Genomic DNA, 16,494 nt, shown 5'->3' on the forward strand with positions numbered 1-16,494 from the left:
CACACACACACACACACACACACACACACACACACACACACACACGTGTGTGTGTGTCTTATATTAATATATAAGGCAGGTATCATTTTCCCTACTTGACAGTTGAAGAAACAAAACTACAGAAGGGTTACTTGATTTGTTTGAATTTGTACATTTGGGGGTGGGTGCAGTGGCTGGTGCCTGTAACCCAGGCACTTTGGGAGGCTGAGGTGGGAAGATTGCTAGAACCTGCCCAGGAGTTCAAGACCAGCCTGGGCCACATGGCAAAACCCCATTTCTACCAAAAATACAAAAATTAACCAGGTGTGGTGGTGTGTGCATGTAGTCCCAGCTATTTGGGAGACTGAGTTGGGAGGATTCCTGGAGCCTGGGAAGAGAGGCTGCAGTGAGTTCTGATCATGCCATTGTACTCCAGCCTGAGCAATAGAGGAAGACCCTGTCTCAAAAAAAAAAATAAAATAAAATAATAATAATAATAATAATTTATGTGGGCCACAGTGGCTCATGCCTGTAATCCCAACACTTTGGGAGGCTGAGTTGGGCGGATCACCTGAGGTCAAGAGTTTGAGACCAGCCTGGCCAACATGGTGAAACCCTGTCTCTACTAAAAATACAAAAATTAGGCCAAATGCGGTGGCTTACTCCTGTAATCCCAGCACTTTGGGAGGCCGAAGTGGGCAGATCACCTGAGGTCGGGAGTTCAAGACCAGCCTGACCAACATGGAGAAACCCCGTCTGTACTAAAAATACAGACTTAGCCTGGCGTGGTGGCGGGCACCTGTAATCCCAGCTACTCAGGAGGCTGAGACAGGAGAATCGCTTGAACCCGGGAGGTGGAGGTTGTGGTGAGCCGAGATTGTGCCACTGCACTCCAGCCTGAGCAACAAGAGTGAAACTCCATCTCAAAAAAAAAAAAAATTAGCCGGGTATGGTGGCAGTTGCCTGTAATTACAGCTACTCAGGAGGCTGAGGTAGGAGAATCACTTGAACCCAGGAGGCACAGGCTGCAGCGAGCCAAGATCACGCCACTGTACCCCAGCCTAGGTGAGGGAGCAAGACTCCATCTCAAAAAAAGAAAAAAATAATAATTATGTGGAAGTACTTTGGAAACTCAGATTTTTTTTCTTATTCTTTTTTTTTTTTTTTTTTGGAAATTAATATTAAAGCAACAATCCCCAACCTTTTTTGGAAGACAGTTTTTCCACAGATGGTGGGCAACAGGATGGTTTCGGGATGAAACTGTTCCACCTCAGATCATCAGGCATTAGATTCTCATAGGGAGCGTGCAACCTAGATCCTTCGCATGGCAGTTCACAAAAAGGTTTGTGCTCCTGTGAGAATCAAATGCCACTGCTGATATGACAGGAGGTAGAGCTTAGGCCTTAATGCTTGCCCGTTTCCCGCCTACCTCCTGCTGTATGACCCGGTTCCTAACAGGCCACACTCTGGTACTAGTCCACCTGGGGGGTTGGGGACCCCTGCATTAAAGCATTGTACTGTACACTTAAGGTATTATGGATCGATGCATTTTGTAGCCACAGATTTGGAATCATTATTACTTGTAGTTATGTGCACTGAATAAAGGAATCTTAAATCTCCAACAATTCCTCTTCTCCACTTTTCCTCTTGTCCTTTTCTTTCCCCCTCCCGGCTATGTTCAGATCTACTGGACCCTATGTGTGTTCTTCCTTGGCCAGTGAGCTCCCTCCTTAGAAGGTAGTCTTGCGTAGCACTGAAAAAGTGTAGTGCTTAATGGAATTATCTCATCTTCCCCAGCCAACTGCCAGATTTGTCTTTCCAGTCTCCCTGCCACGTGAAGGCAGTTCTACTGACTCTTCTTTCTCTTCCTTGTTCCCATTATTAGAGTTCTCCTGATTGTGACATCACATTCATCCCCTGGGCGATGGAGCTTGTTACTGGGAAGGAAGACTCAGTTGGAGAATAGCCAACAAGATGGGTTACTGGGAGAATCTCTTCAGGGGCTCTGAGTGGAGGCATCAGGGGGTTGGAGCCTTGTGAACAGGGAACCTGCCCCCAACGCTTGGAAGGTAAAGAGCTTTGATTCAGAATCCTGTTCTGGCTTCAACCTCTTCTCTGTCACTTGGGATTCTGTCACTGGCCTTGAAAGCCCAGTTTTTAAAACTCCTTTCTGCAGAAAGCTTTCTGTAATTAGTCTATACCATTTGTTCTTTTTTGCGTATTTACGACTTACATTAATTATTAGCTTTTACTTGTTAATAATTTGCTTAATACCTTTATGTCTTTTTATGTGTTTTTTTATCCTATGTACTGATTGAATTCGAGCCTACATCTTAGTTGGAGGACAAGAATTATGTGTGTGTTTCTTTTTTTTTTTGTTTTTGAGACGGAGTTTCACTCTTGTTACCCAGGCTGGAGTGCAATGGCGATCTCGGCTCACCGCAACCTCCGCCTCCTGGGTTCAGGCAATTCTCCTGCCTCAACCTCCTGAGTAGCTGGGACTACAGGCACGCGCCACCATGCCCAGCTAATTTTTTGTAGTTTTAGTAGAGATGGGGTTTCACCATGTTGACCAGGATGGTCTCGATCTCTTGACCTCGTGATCCACCCGCCTCGGCCTCCCAAAGTGCTGGGATTACAGGCGTGAGCCACCGCGCCCGGCTCTTTTTTTTTTTTTGAGACAGAGTTTTGCTCTGGCGCCCAGGCTGGAGTGCAATGGCATGATCTCGGCTCACTTCAACCTCCACCTCCTGGGTTCAAGCAATTCTCCTGCCTCAGCCTCCTGAGTAGCTGAGATTACAAGCACACACCACGATGCCCAGCTAATTTTTGTGCTTTTAGTAGAGACAGGGTTTCACCATGTTGACCAGACTGGTCTCAAACTCCTGACCCCAGGTGATCCTCCCACCTCTGCTTCCCAAAGTGCTGGGATTACAGGCCTGAGCCACCACGCCCGGCCCATGTGTTTTTTCTTTATGTCTCTACTGACAAGGGGATTATGTATTTAAGATGATGAAGTTTGGGGTAACCACACAAATAGTACATGGAGCTGGTGACCAATTGGGAGGTCATTGCTGTTTTAGACATTAGATGAACTCGAAGAATTATATGCCTTTTGGATTCTTTTGTAAATCGAATAAATTAAAACTAAAAGACCTAACTTTAAAATCCCCATGTGTTTAATCCAGTATGAACCACAGCATTCTGGAATTAGAACTTTAGAACCTCTCATCTCACAAGTGAGGGAACTGAGTTCTGAAGAGGGGAAGTGATTACAGTCTAAGAGTTGTATTGCTTAAGTAAAAATGATCACTTCCCTTCACTTAAAAAGCCAAGAGCTGGCTGGGCATGGTGGCTCATGCCTATAATCTCAGCACTTTGGGAGGCTGAGGTGGGTGGATCATGTCAGGAGATTGAGACCATCCTAGTCAACATGGTGAAACCCCATCTCTACTAAAAATTCAAAAATTAGCTGGGCGTGGTAGCGGGCGCCTGTAATCCCAGCTACTCGGGAGGTTAAGACAGGAGAATCACTTGAACTAGGAAGTTGGAGGTTGCAGTTAGCCGAGATCGTGCCACTGCACTCCAGCCTGGAGACAGAGCAGGACTCTGTCTCAAAAAAAAAAAGTCAAGAGCTGCTTGGAGAAGCAAGGTCAGTAGTGTTAAAGCCAGGACACCTTGGCCGGGTGCAGTGCCTCACGCCTGTTATCCCAGCACTTTGGGAGGCCAAGATGGGCAGATCACGAGCTTAAGAGATCGAGAGCATCCTAGTCGACATGGTGAAACCCCGTCTCTACTAAAAAATACAAAAATTAGCCGGGTATGGTGCCACATGCCTGACGCCCCAGCTACTCGGGAGGCTGAGGCAGGATAATTGCTTGAACCTGTGAGGCAGAGGTGGCAGTGAGCCAAGATCTCACCATTGCACTCCAGCCTGAGACAGAGCAAGATTCTGTCTCAAAAAAAGAAAAAGAAAAAGAAAAAAAAGCCCGGACACCTTTTATAACATTATTACCCATTAATTCATCTATTTATTTTATTTATTTATTTTTCGAGATGAAGTCTCCCTGTTACTAGGCTGGAGTGCAGTGGCTCAATCTTGGCTCACTGTGGTTTCCGTCTCCCAGGTTCAAGTGATTCACGTGCCTCAGCCTCCCAAGTAGCTGGGACTACAGGCACGTGCCACCATGCCCCTTTAGTAGAGACGTGGGGTTTCACCATGTTGGCCAGGCTGGTCTCGATCTCCTGACCTCATGATCCACCTGCCTCAGCCTCCCAAAGTGCTAGGATTACAGGCATGAGCCACCACACCTGGCTAGAGTGACTTCTGTAATGGTTCTTTAAAAGTGTGCATGAATGAATGTGCATGGTTTCATCTATGCTTATGGGCTCAAGAAATCCTGAATAAGTGAGGATAAATGTCCTTTAGGAAAAATGTGAATTCCTAGCTTTCTCTAGTGGGAGACCAGAGAAAACAACCCCAACAGTAAGTTAAAGGGGCAGAGAAAGGGGTCTGATAAGGCTCTTGTATTCCTTAATAAAAATTAAGTCAGGCCGGGCACGGTGGCTCAAGCCTGTAATCCCGGCACTTTGGGAGGCCGAGGCGGGTGGATCACGAGGTCAAGAGATCGAGACCATCCTGGCCAACACGGTGAAACCCCGTCTCTACTAAAAATACAAAAATTAGCTGGGCGTGGTGGCGTGCGCCTGTAGTCCCAGCTACTCAGGAGGCTGAGGCAGGAGAATTGCTTGAACCCAGGAGGCGGAGGTTGCAGTGAGCCGAGATTGTGCCACTGCACTCCAGCCTGGCGCCTGGCGACAGAGTGAGACTCTATCTCAAAAAAAGAAAATAAATAAATGAATAAATAAAAAATAAAAATTAAGTCTATTATAATGCTGACTGGAAAGAAAAAGAGATATCCCAGTGTGGCACAGAGGAGGTAAAGCAATGTAGTTACCTGTTTTGGATCTGGACTATGGAAAAGGAGGCTGGGAATGCAATTTTCCTTTTGGGTTTAGGGTGGTCAGATAAGGGAGGTTGACAGAAGTTATGTAAGGCCTCAAGGGACACTTCAGGGCTACTTCAGTTCAGCTCCCCAGTTTGAGTAAAACCTTCCAAGACCTTTTCCTATCCACCCAAAGAGAATATCCAGGAAACTGCTTCCAGTGGCTGTGGTCACGGTCTGTGACTCTGGAGGTCCTTGTGGTTTCAGTTTTACTAAGGGCTTTTGCCCCAGGGCAGTGAGCAGCTGAAGTTTTGTGAGGTATCTCCACTGGAATGATAACCTTTCCCTATGACAACCCACCACAGTGTTAAGAGTCCCAGAGATTAGAAGGAATAGTCAAGTAAACCTAACCTGACAGATTTAGATTGCCTGCCTGGGGGCAGGGCGAGGCAGCATAGTCTGTAGCTGACTTCCAAGGTTGCATATAACCGTGTCAACGTTTGCTTCCCATAGATGACAAATAGGAAATACCTTAACTGGATTAGAAATTTAAATGTTCCCTTAATTCTTTTCTTTCTTTCTTTCTTTTTTTTTTTTTTTTTTTTTTGAGACGGAGTTTTGCTCTTGTTACCCAGGCTGGAGTGCAATGGCGCGATCTCGGCTCACCGCAACCTTCGCCTCCCGGGTTCAGGCAATTCTCCTGCCCCAGCCTCCTGAGTAGCTGGGATTACAGGCACGCGCCACCATGCCCAGCTAATTTTTTGTATTTTTAGTAGAGACGGGGTTTCACCATGTTGACCAGGATGGTCTCGATCTCTTGACCTTGTGATCCACCCGCCTCCGCCTCCCACAGTGCTGGGATTACAGGCTTGAGCCACCGCGCCCAGCCTTTTCTTTCTTTCTTTAAAGAAAAGGGTATGGGATGAGACCTGGCCCTGGTCACAGGTTCCCCAGACTAGGGGTTGCCTCCATACCCTAATTTTCCCTTAATTCTTAAGGCCACATCCCTGAAAGGGCACAGTTATAGAAAGGTGGATAAAGCAGGAGAACCTCCAGGCAGATAAAGAGTGGTTTAGATTTAGGAAGAACATTGCTTAGCGCCTCTGCAGTTTTGTGAATGATGACTTTATGGTGGGAACCTTACAACTCCTAACCTGACTGGTCGATTCCCATACTCTGTGGCCATCTCTGCACCAACTCAGGCGAGTTCTTTGCTGTTTATTTTGGGGGACTAGGGGTCTCCTGAAATCCCATTAAGAAAAATTTTCAGAATTTCTGTTTCTCCTCAAGACAATATTATTAGCATTGCTTTAAAATGAAAAGACAGCTGGGCACAGTAGCTCATGCCTATATCCCAGTGCTTTTGGGAGGCTGAGGTGGGAGGATCACTTGACCCCGGTAGTTCAAGACCAGCCTGGAAACATGGCAAGACCCCATTTCTATTTAAAAAAAAAAAATTTAGCTGATATGGTGGCACGCATCTGTAGTCCCAGCTTCTCAAGGGGCTGAGGTGAGAGAATCGCTTGAGCCTGGGAGATTGAGGCAGCAGTGATAGTGCCACTGAACTCCAGCCTGGGTGACAGAACGAGACCCTGTCTTTAAAAAAAAAAAAAAGAAAGAAAAAAATATATATACAGTGAAGCACAGTACAAGCACTAGGTCTATTTTCTACATTACCTCTACATAGCAACAAGGAGAAGAGATTAATGGTTTGTTTTTTTATTTTTGAGACAGTCTCACTCTGTCACCCAGGCTAGAGTATAAACGCACCATCATGGCTCATTGCAGCGCTCCACCTCCTGGATTAAAGCGGTTCTCCTGCCTTAGCCTCCCAAATAGCTGAGATTACAGTTGCCTACCACTGTGCCCAGCTATTTTTTGTATATATATATTTTTTGAGACGGAGTCTTGCTCTGTTGCCCAGGCTGGAGTGCAATGACGTGATCTTGGCTCACTGCAACCTCTGCCTCCTGGTTCAAGTGATTCTCCTGCCTCAGTCTGCTGAGTAGCTGGGACTACAGGTGTGCGCCACCATGCCCAGCTAATTTTTTTTTTTTTTTTTTTTTTTTTTGAGACGGAGTTTCACTCATGTTACCCAGGCTGGAGTGCAATGGCGCGATCTCGGCTCACCGCAACCTCCGCCTCCCGGGTTCAGGCAATTCTCCTGCCTCAGCCTCCTGAGTAGCTGGGATTACAGGCACACACCACCATGCCCAGCTAATTTTTTGTATTTTTAGTAGAGACGGGGTTTCACCATGTTGACCAGGATGGTCTCGATCTCTTGACCTCGTGATCCACCCGCCTCGGCCTCCCAAAGTGCTGGGATTACAGGCTTGAGCCAACGCGCCCGGCCTAATTTTTTTTTTTTAAGGTGGAGTCTTGCTGTGTTGCCCAGGCTGGAGTACAGTGGCATGATCTCGGCTCACTGCAACCTCTGCCTCCTGGGTTCAAGCAATTCTCCTGCCTTAGCCTCCCAAGTAGCTGGGAATACAGGCACACGACACCATGCCCAGCTAATGTTTTTTTGTGTTTTTAGTAAGATAGGGTTTTACCATGTTAGCCAGGATGGTCTCGATTTCCTGGCTTCATGATCCACCCGTCTCAGCCTCCCAAAGTGTTGGTATTAAAGGGGTGAGCCACCACGCCTGGCTAATTTTGTATTTTTTTTTAGTAGATATTGGGGTTTCTCCATGTTGGTCAGGCTGGTCTTGGACTCCCAACCTTGGTGATCTGCCCGCATTAGCCTCCCAAAGTGCTAACAGGTGTGAGCCGCTATGCCTGGCCTTAGTTTTTTGTTTTGTTTTGTTTTGTTTTGTTTCTGAGATGGAGTTGCGCTCTGTTACCCAGGCTAGAGTATAATGACGTGATCTCGGCTCACTGCAGCCTCCGCCTCCCAGGTCAAGCGATTCTTCTGCCTCAGCCTCCCAGGTAGCTGGGATTACAGGTGCCCGCCGCCCAGCTAATTTTTTGTATTTTTAGTAGAGACGGGGTTTCACCATGTTGGCCAGGCTGGTCTTGATCTCCTAACCTCTGGTGATCTCCCCGCCTTGTCCTCCCAAAGTGCTGGGATTACAGGCATAAGCCACTGCACCCAGCCCTAGCCCTAGATTTTTAAAATGTATACGCTACATTTATTTTCCTTTGTTATTATAATTATTATTATTGTTGAGATGGAGTCCCAGTCTGTCACCCAGGCTGGAATGCAGTGGTGCCATCTCAGCTCACTGCAACCTCTGCGTCCTGGGTTCAAGCAATTTTCCTGCCTCAGCCTCCCTAGTAGATGGTACTTACAGGCACCTGCCATCACATCCAGCTAATTTTTGTATTTTTAGTAGAGATGGGGTTTCACCATGTTGGCCAGGCTGGTCTCGATCTCTTGACCTTGTGATCCTCCCACTTTGGTCTCCCAAAGTGTTGGGATTACAGGCATGAGCCACCATGCCTGGCCCAAGTTATTTTAATAAAAATGGATCCATACTATACATACTGTTATTGCAACTTGTTTATTTCAGTTTGAAAAGCAATTTAGCCAAGCAGTTAGAAGCTTGGGCCTAGCAGCCAGTCTGTCTGGGTTTGAATCTGGCTCTACCACTTGTTAACTATATGATTCTGGAAAAGCTTTTTAACCTTTGTACCTCGGTTACTCATCTGTAAAATGTGAATAATTATAGTCCCAACCTTCTAGAGCTGTTGTAAGGATTAGATGAGTTAATAGGCAAAAAATGCTTAAAATAGTGCCTGCCATATAGTAAGTCTCAATAAATGCTGCTTCGTAATTATTTAATTATATATGTAGAATCAAGGCTGCAGTGAACTGTGATTCTACCACTGTACTCCAGCCTGGGCAACAGAGTGAGACCCTGTCTCTTAAAAAAAAAATAGCACAATAGCATATATAATATCTGTAAGTATAAATAATTTTTATTTCTATATAACAAATATATTAAAACAGTTTATTTAGAGACAGGATCTTGGTCTGTCACCCAGGCTGGAGTGGAGTGGTACAGTCATAGCTCACTGTACCCTTGAACACCTGGCCTCAAGTGATCTTCCTGCCTTGGCCCCCCAAAGTGCTGAGATTATAGGTGTGAGCCAGTGTACCCAGCACAAATAATTTAAATAAATAATCAATAAATAAATATATCTAGGTCATATTAGTGTGACATGATGTTACATTTTATGGATGTAAGGAATTCTACTGGATAGATTTTTTGCTATGACAAACAATGCTTAAACAGTTTAGTACAATTCTTTTTGCACCCTTGTTTATTTCCTTAGCATAAGTTCCTGGAAGTAAGATTGCTAGGTAGAAGGGTATATATATTTTTTAGGACAGTTTGTGGTTTTTGTTATGATTTAATTTGATCAACTTTTTCTGAAAAGAGTACATTTTTTTCCCAAACATTTCCACAGTACATGTTACATGTGTATATGTTGTGTGACATATATGACATGTATAGTGTATGAAACAGTAAGTGGATATTCTATTTTTTTGAGACGAAGTCTCGCTCTGTTGTTCAGGCTGGAGTGTAATGGTGTGATCTCAGCTCACTGCAACCTCCGCCTCCTGGGTTCAAGCAGTTCTCCTGCCTCAGCCTCCCGAGTATCTGGGATTATAGGTGTCTGCCACCATGCACAGCTAATTTTTTTTTTTTTTTTACACAGAGTCTTGCTCTGTCACCCAGGCTGCAATACAATGGCGTGATCTCGGCTCACTGCAACCTCTGCCTCCCAGGTTCAAGCGATTCTCCTGCCTCAGCCTCTCGAGTAGCTGGTACTATAGGGATGTGCTACCACGCCCATCTAATTTTTGTATTTTTAGTAGAGACCATGTTAGCCAGGATGGTCTTGAACCCCTGACCTTGTGATTCGCCCACCTCAGCCTCCCAAAGTGTTGGGATTACAGGCGTGAGCCACCACTCCCAGCCTAAGTGGATATGCTTATTTTCTGTTTTAACCTTAAATCATTCTGTCACAGTTTAGTATAATTATAGATTTGTTTACTTACTTGAATAGTGAATACACACACACAGAAAACCTTTTTCAAAGGTACAAAGGGTTAATTAGAGAAATTAAAAATTCCCACCTATCCTTGTTTCTTTGTAACTCCTCCTTAGCAGCAAACACTGTTGGCAGTTTTCTATTTATCCTTCTGGAGAGTTCCATGCATATGTAAGCATACACTCATACATATTGTTTTTCGTACTATTGGTAGTGACCTTTTGTACTTTACATATACTAGTCTATAGCTTAGTTTTTTTCTTTTCTTTTCTTTCTTTCTTCCTTTTTTTTTTTTGAGACAGAGTCTTGCTTTATTGCCCAGGCTGGAGTATAGTGGCACGATCTTGGCTTACTGCAACCTACTCCTCCCAGATTCAAGCGATCCTCCTGCCTCAGCCCCTCTAATAGCTGGGAATACAGGCACATGCCACCATGCCTGGCTTTTTTTTTCTTTCTTTCTTTTTTTTTGAGACCGAGACTCGCTCTGTCTCCTAGGCTGGAGTACAGTGGCATGATCTTAGCTCATTGCAACCTCTGCCTTCTGGGTTCAAGCGATTCTCCTGCCTCAGCTTCCTGAGTAGCTGGGATTAAAGGTGCACATCACCATGCTGGCTATGTTTTGTTGTTGTTGTTTTTGTTTTTGTTTTTTCAGTAGAGATTGGGTTTTGCCATATTGGCCAGGCTGGACTCGAACTCCAGACCTCAGTGATCCACCCATCTTGGGCTCCCAAAGCGCCGGGATTACAGGCATGAGTCACCATGCCCAGCCTGTCTTAGCTTTTTTTCTCTTAATAGTATATCTTAGAATTTTTTCATACCCGGTGTATTTTAAGGACAGCAAGGTTTTTTGTTTTTTTTTTGGAGACGGAGTCTCAGTCTGTTGCCCAGGCTGGAGTGCAGTGGCACAATCTCAGCTCACTGCAGCCTCCACTTCCCAGGTTTAAGTGATTGTCCTGCCTTAGCTTCCCGAGTAGCTGGGCTTACAGGTATCTGCCACCATGCCTGGCTAGTTTTTGTACTTTTAGTAGAGACGGGATTTCACCATGCTGGCCAGGCTGGTCTTGAAGTCCCAACCTCAGGCGATCTGCCTGCCTCTGCCTCCCAAAGTGTTGGGATTAGAGGCATGAGCCATGCCCAGATGCATTTTTTTTCTCTGATTAATTTCAGAGCTATTGTAGAGAAAACAAATTACAGCTTGTTTCATTGAGGTAAATATCGTAAAGTCAGCAGTTTAATGGATGAATTATGGATATTTGGGGATATTTTTGCTCTCATGTAGTAGTTATCTCAGCCAACTCCTCTTCTTGACATTTTCCCTTGTCCCTTTCCCTTCTTCCCAGCCCTGCGTATTTGTCTAGACTATGAAAGTAGCAGTAGCTATCATCTTTAATAGCACTAAGCAGCCTGAAGTTGCATTAATTGAAGTAGGGAAGTAAAGTTGTGTCCATATTGTTCAGTCCACATGTAGAACTCTGGACACCCTATTTTATTTATTTATTTTTGTTGTTTTTTTTTGAGTCAGTCTCACTGTGTCCCCCAGGCTGGAGTGCGGTCGTGCAATCTCGGCTCACTGCAACCCTTGTCTCCCGGGTTCAAGTGATTCTCCTGCCTCAGCCTCCTGAGTAGCTGGGATTTCAGGTGCATGCTACCACTCCTGGCTAATTTTTGTAATTTTAGTAGAGATGAGGTTTCATGATGTTGGCCAGGCTGCTCTTGAACTCCGGACCTCAGGTGATCCGCCTGCCTCAGCCTCCCAAAGTGCTGAGATTATAGGCATCAGCCACTGCACCCGGCCTGATTTTTACAAGTTTATTGGTATGAATTTTTGAAAACCTGTCTCTGGACCTCTGACCTCTGTTTACCATTTTCCCTTCCTTCCTGCTTTAGAATTGTCTTGTTTTTGTTTAAGATAATTCCAGATCTCCCTACTGCTACCTCAGTGACCAGATTCTCTCCTGTCTTTATCTTTCCCTCTTCCCCCATGCTTTCCTCTCAGTACAGAAAGACACTTAAGCCTGTCTCACCATAAGGAAAGACACCCCCACACAACCCACTTCCTCAGCTTCCTTTCCCCGCTAGCTAGTTCTGTTTCGCTTCCTTTGAAATTAGGCTTTTGAGTGCTGGCTTCAGAGTCACATATACCAAAATTGGAATGATAAAGAGATTAGCAGGGCCCCTGTGAAAGGATGACATGAAAATTTGTGAAGTGTTCCATATTTTCCTGCGGCCCCACAAGGTCCTGGCATCTCTAGCAGAAGCCAACACTTCAGCACCACCAGGCCCAACACCTTCTTCTAGGTGCAGGACCCTTACCCTGAGTCTGGCCAAATAAACTCCTTGAGAATGCTCCCCCACCAAAACATCAGGTTTTTGACAGAGTTGAGTCTTTGGTCCCTATCTCTCCATCTCACCTCCTGTTCACTTTGTGCCACTGAAGTCTAGCTTCACTTTCAGTGCTACACAAAAACTACCCTCCATGGAACTGCTTTACTGTGGTGTCCACCGTCCCACATCCCAGCAATTCTTTATCTATCTGATTTGTCTGTTCGTAGCTTTCGACAGTTATCTTCCCTCCTGTAAGTTCTCCACTCCTTGACATTTTATTTTTCTGAGATGGAGTCTCGCACTGTTGCCTGGGCTGGTGTGCAGTGGCACAATCTCGACTCGCTGCAACCTCCACCTGCCCGGTTTCAATCGATTCTCCTGCCTCAGCCTCCCAAGTAGCTAGGATTACAGGTGCCCGCCTCTACGCCTGTCTAATTTTTTTTGTATTTTTAGTAGAGACAGGGTTTCACTATGTTGGCCAGGCTGGTCTCAAACTCCCGACCTCATGATCTGCCTCCAGAAGTGCTGCGATTACAGGCGTGAGCCACCGCACCTGGCCCCTTGACAATTTTTTTGTTGTTGTAAAAATAAAAATAAAAATTTACCATCTTAACCATTTTTAAGGATACAGTTCGGTAGTGTTAAGTATATTAATATTGTTGTAAAACAGATCTCTAGAACTTTTTCCTCTTGCAAAACCAAAATAAAAACTCCCCCTTTCCCTCCCACTAGCTAAGACTCCCTTGACTTTTTGTGAGCCTCTTCTCTCCAGGATTTTTTTCTATCTCTGGCCTGGCCAATCATTTTCAGTCTTTTTTTTTTTTTTTTTTTTTTTTAAGCTCCTTTTCTTTTAATGCTATTGTTAAAGAATTCTCACGCACTGCTGGTGGTAGTGTAAACTGAAAATGCCTTTCCAGAGGGCACTATGACAGTATCTAGGAAAACAAATAATAGGCATACCATTCAGTCCAACAGATACCAACTCCACTTCTAGGTATCTGTTCTAGGAGAGAGATTTGTTCTCTGCTCAAAAAGATCATGCTACAAGGGTGCTAAATGCAACACAATTTGTTTCAGGGGGAAAATATCCATTCATGAGGGAAATGGTAAAATGCATTGTAATCAAGGTTTAGATTGGTGGATTGGAAGTTTTTACCACTAGAATGTAAACTGTGTGAGTCCAGGGGCCTGTCTATCTATCTCACTCATACATGAGTCAATGAATAGCAGAGAAGGGCAATTGAAAGCATTAATACACACCAAGCAACTGATAGGAAGAGGAGTGTGAGAAGAGAGGCTCACGGTTATGTTGTTTCAGTCTTTTAAAATGAGAATATATTCATATATCACTTGTGAAAAAGGATAAAAAATAAAGCAAAGACTGGTCAGGCGCGGTGGCTCACGCTTGTAATCCCAGCACTTTGGGAGACCAAGGCAGACGGATTACAAGGTCAGGAGTTCAAGACTAGCCTGTCCAATATGGTGAAACCCTGTTTCTACTAAAAAGTACAAAAATTAGCCAGGTGTGGTGGCATGTGCCTGTAATCTCAGCTACTTGGGAGGCTGAGGCAGGAGGATCACTTGAACCTGTGAGGCAGAGGTTGCAGTGAGCCAAGATCATGCCATTGCACTCCTGACACAGACTCTGTTTAAAAAAAAAAAAAAAAAGCTGAGCATGTTGGCTGGGCACGGTGGCTCGAGTCTGTGATCCCAGCACTTTGGGAGGCCGAGGTGGGTCGATCACTTGAGGTCAGGAGTTTGAGACCAGCCTGGCCAACATAGTGAAACCCCATCTCTACTAAAAATATAAAAATTAGCTGGGCATGCTGGCATGCATGTGCTGTAATCCCAGCTACTTGGGAGGCTGAGGTGCAAGGATCACTTGAGTCCAGGAGGTGGAGGCTGCAGTGATCTGAGATCATACCACTGCACTCCAGCCTGGGTGACAGATTGAGACTCCTGTCTCAAAAACAAACAGAAAAACCCCGAACATGTCAGTTTCTCGCTGAAACTTCTTCAGGTGTGCCTACACTTAAAGTATATCCACAGGTCTTAGTCTGTTTAGTGCTACTATAAAGGAATACCTAAGACTGGGTATTTATAAAGAATAGGTTTATTTAGTTCATGGTTCTGCAGGCTGTGCAAGAAGCATAGTGCTAGCATCTGCTTCTGATAAAGGCCTCAGGCTGCTTCCACTTACAGCGGAAAGCAAAGGGGAGCAGAGATCACATGGCAAAAGAGAAAAGAGAGAGAGGGAGGTACCAGATTCTCTTTAACAACCAGCTCTTGTGGGAACTTACAGAGATTGAGAACTCAACCACCCCCCAGCTCCCCAGGAAGTGCATTAACCTGTTCATGAGCAATTTGCACACATGACTCAAATACTTCCCATTAGGCCTAACCTCAAAGTTGGGGATCAAGTTTCAACACAAGATATGGAAGGGATAAACATCCAAACTATAGCACCCCATAAGATTCTTATTAATTACAAAAAGGAAAAAAACTAACCCTACAGTAGACAAATGTGGTAAACAGCACTTAACCAAAAGATCAAAGTTAATGTCAGTACAAATCAATGTCATGTGCTACTGATCTCTGTTGCCCAGGCTGGAGTGCACTGGTGCGATCTCGGCTCACTGCAGCCTTGACATCCCAGGCTTAGGTGATCCTTCTGCCTCAGCGTCTCAAGTAGCTGGGATTACAGGCGTGCGCCACCACGCCTGGCTAATTTCTTGGGCTCAAGTGATCTTCCTGCCTTGGCCTCCCAAAGTGCTAGAATTACAGGCATGAGCCACCACATCTGGCCGAGACGTTCTTTTGCTAAAGGAGATTATTGGGCCAACTGGCAAAATTGTAATAAGGTTTATAGATAACAGTGTCAGTTTCCTGATTTTGATAAGTTTACTGTCATGTAAGAGAATATTCTTTAGGATATACACAGAAAGGTATTTAGAGATACAAGCATCAAGTCTACACTCCCCCAGGCTAGAGTGCAGTGGCGTGATCTCGGCTCGCTGCGACCTCTGCCACCTGGGTTCAAGCAATTCTCCCTGCCTCAACCTTCTGAGTAGCCGGGATTACAGGCACCTGCCACCAAGCCTAGCTAATTTTTGTATTTTTAGTAGAGAGGGCGTTTTGCCATGTTGGCCAGGCTCATCTTGAACTGCTGACCTCAGGTGATCTGCCTGCCTTGGCCTCTCAAAGTGCTGGGATTACAGGTGTGAGCCACCACCCCTGGCCAATTCCAGATATTTTTTTCAGAAAATTTAAAAAAATTTATTCATCTATGTATATATATAGAGATAATTATTAAAATGGTAAAAAGTTAACATTTGGGAAACTGGAATGAAGTACATACGGAAATTTGTATTACTTTTACTTTTTTCAGTCCGTAATGTCAAAATAAAAGGTTAAAACATCGAAATTCATGTTAACAAAAGAAATCCCTCCGGTGCTCCCTACAGATTTTTTTTTTTTTCTTGAGACAGACTCTCACTCTGTCGCCCAAGCTGCTGGAGTTCAGCGGTGCAATGTTGGCGCAGCCTCTGCTGCCTGGTTCAAGCGATTCTCCTGCCTCAGCTTCCCGAGTAGCTGGGACTACAGGTGTGCACCACCACACCTGGCTAATTTTTTATATTTTAGTAGAGATGGGGTTTCACCATGTTGGCCAGGATGGTCTCAATCTCCTGACCTTGTGATCCACCCGCCTCTGCCTTCCAAAGTGTTGGGGATTACAGGTGTAAGCCACCGCGCACAACCATGTTTTATATTTTTAGTAATGATGGGGCTTCACCGTGTTGGTCAGGCTGGAGGCTGGTCTTGAACTCCCGACCTCAGGTGCTCTGCCTGCCTCGGCCTCCCAAAGTGCTGGGATTACAGGCATCAACCACCGCGCCCGGCCTCCTACAGCTTTTTCAGGTTAATTCTAACCATAGCTAGTGGTCTTTGGTGCTTGATTCCTGCCCTTCTTTCTGTCCTCATCTGCCAGCACAACTCTATACAAACCCCTTCAGTGTCTTTTTTTTCTTTTTTTGAGACAAGTTCTCTGTAACCTTGGCTGGAGTGCAGTGGCACAATCATGACTCACTGCAGCTTCGACTTCCTAGACTCAAATGATCCTCCCACTTCAACATCCCGAGTAGCTGGGACTACAGGTGCATATCACCATGCCCAGCTTATTTCCAGCTAAAAAGTTTCTGGCTTATTTTTAAATTTTTTTTTTTTTTTTTTTTTTTTTTTTTTT

At 45.0% G+C, this 16,494-nt stretch overlaps 1 protein-coding gene and 1 non-coding gene across 5 annotated transcripts in view; both read left to right on the forward strand.

Annotated features, from left to right (window-relative positions):
• Positions 1-16,494, forward strand: part of RNF41 (ring finger protein 41) — a 35,860-nt gene that overhangs the window by 2,940 nt on the left and 16,426 nt on the right. For 2 of the 4 annotated variants that reach the window (XM_032290896.1, XM_032290903.1), the window contains exon 2: positions 1,865-2,048. The gene's annotated coding sequence lies outside the window, so the exon portion shown is untranslated. Of the gene's footprint in view, positions 1-1,348; positions 1,717-1,864; positions 2,049-10,042; positions 10,098-16,494 lie in introns of those variants that run through there. The other 2 variants (XM_032290917.1, XM_032290913.1) reach the window with 2 other exon arrangements.
• On the forward strand, positions 12,044-12,147 carry LOC116527799. Its single transcript, XR_004258740.1, has one exon. It is a non-coding gene; the product is annotated as a U6 spliceosomal RNA (small nuclear RNA).

This window comes from Sapajus apella, unplaced genomic scaffold (genome assembly GCF_009761245.1).
Source record: "Sapajus apella isolate SASKATOON/1434 unplaced genomic scaffold, GSC_monkey_1.0 scaffold2, whole genome shotgun sequence".
NCBI lineage: Eukaryota > Metazoa > Chordata > Mammalia > Primates > Cebidae > Sapajus > Sapajus apella.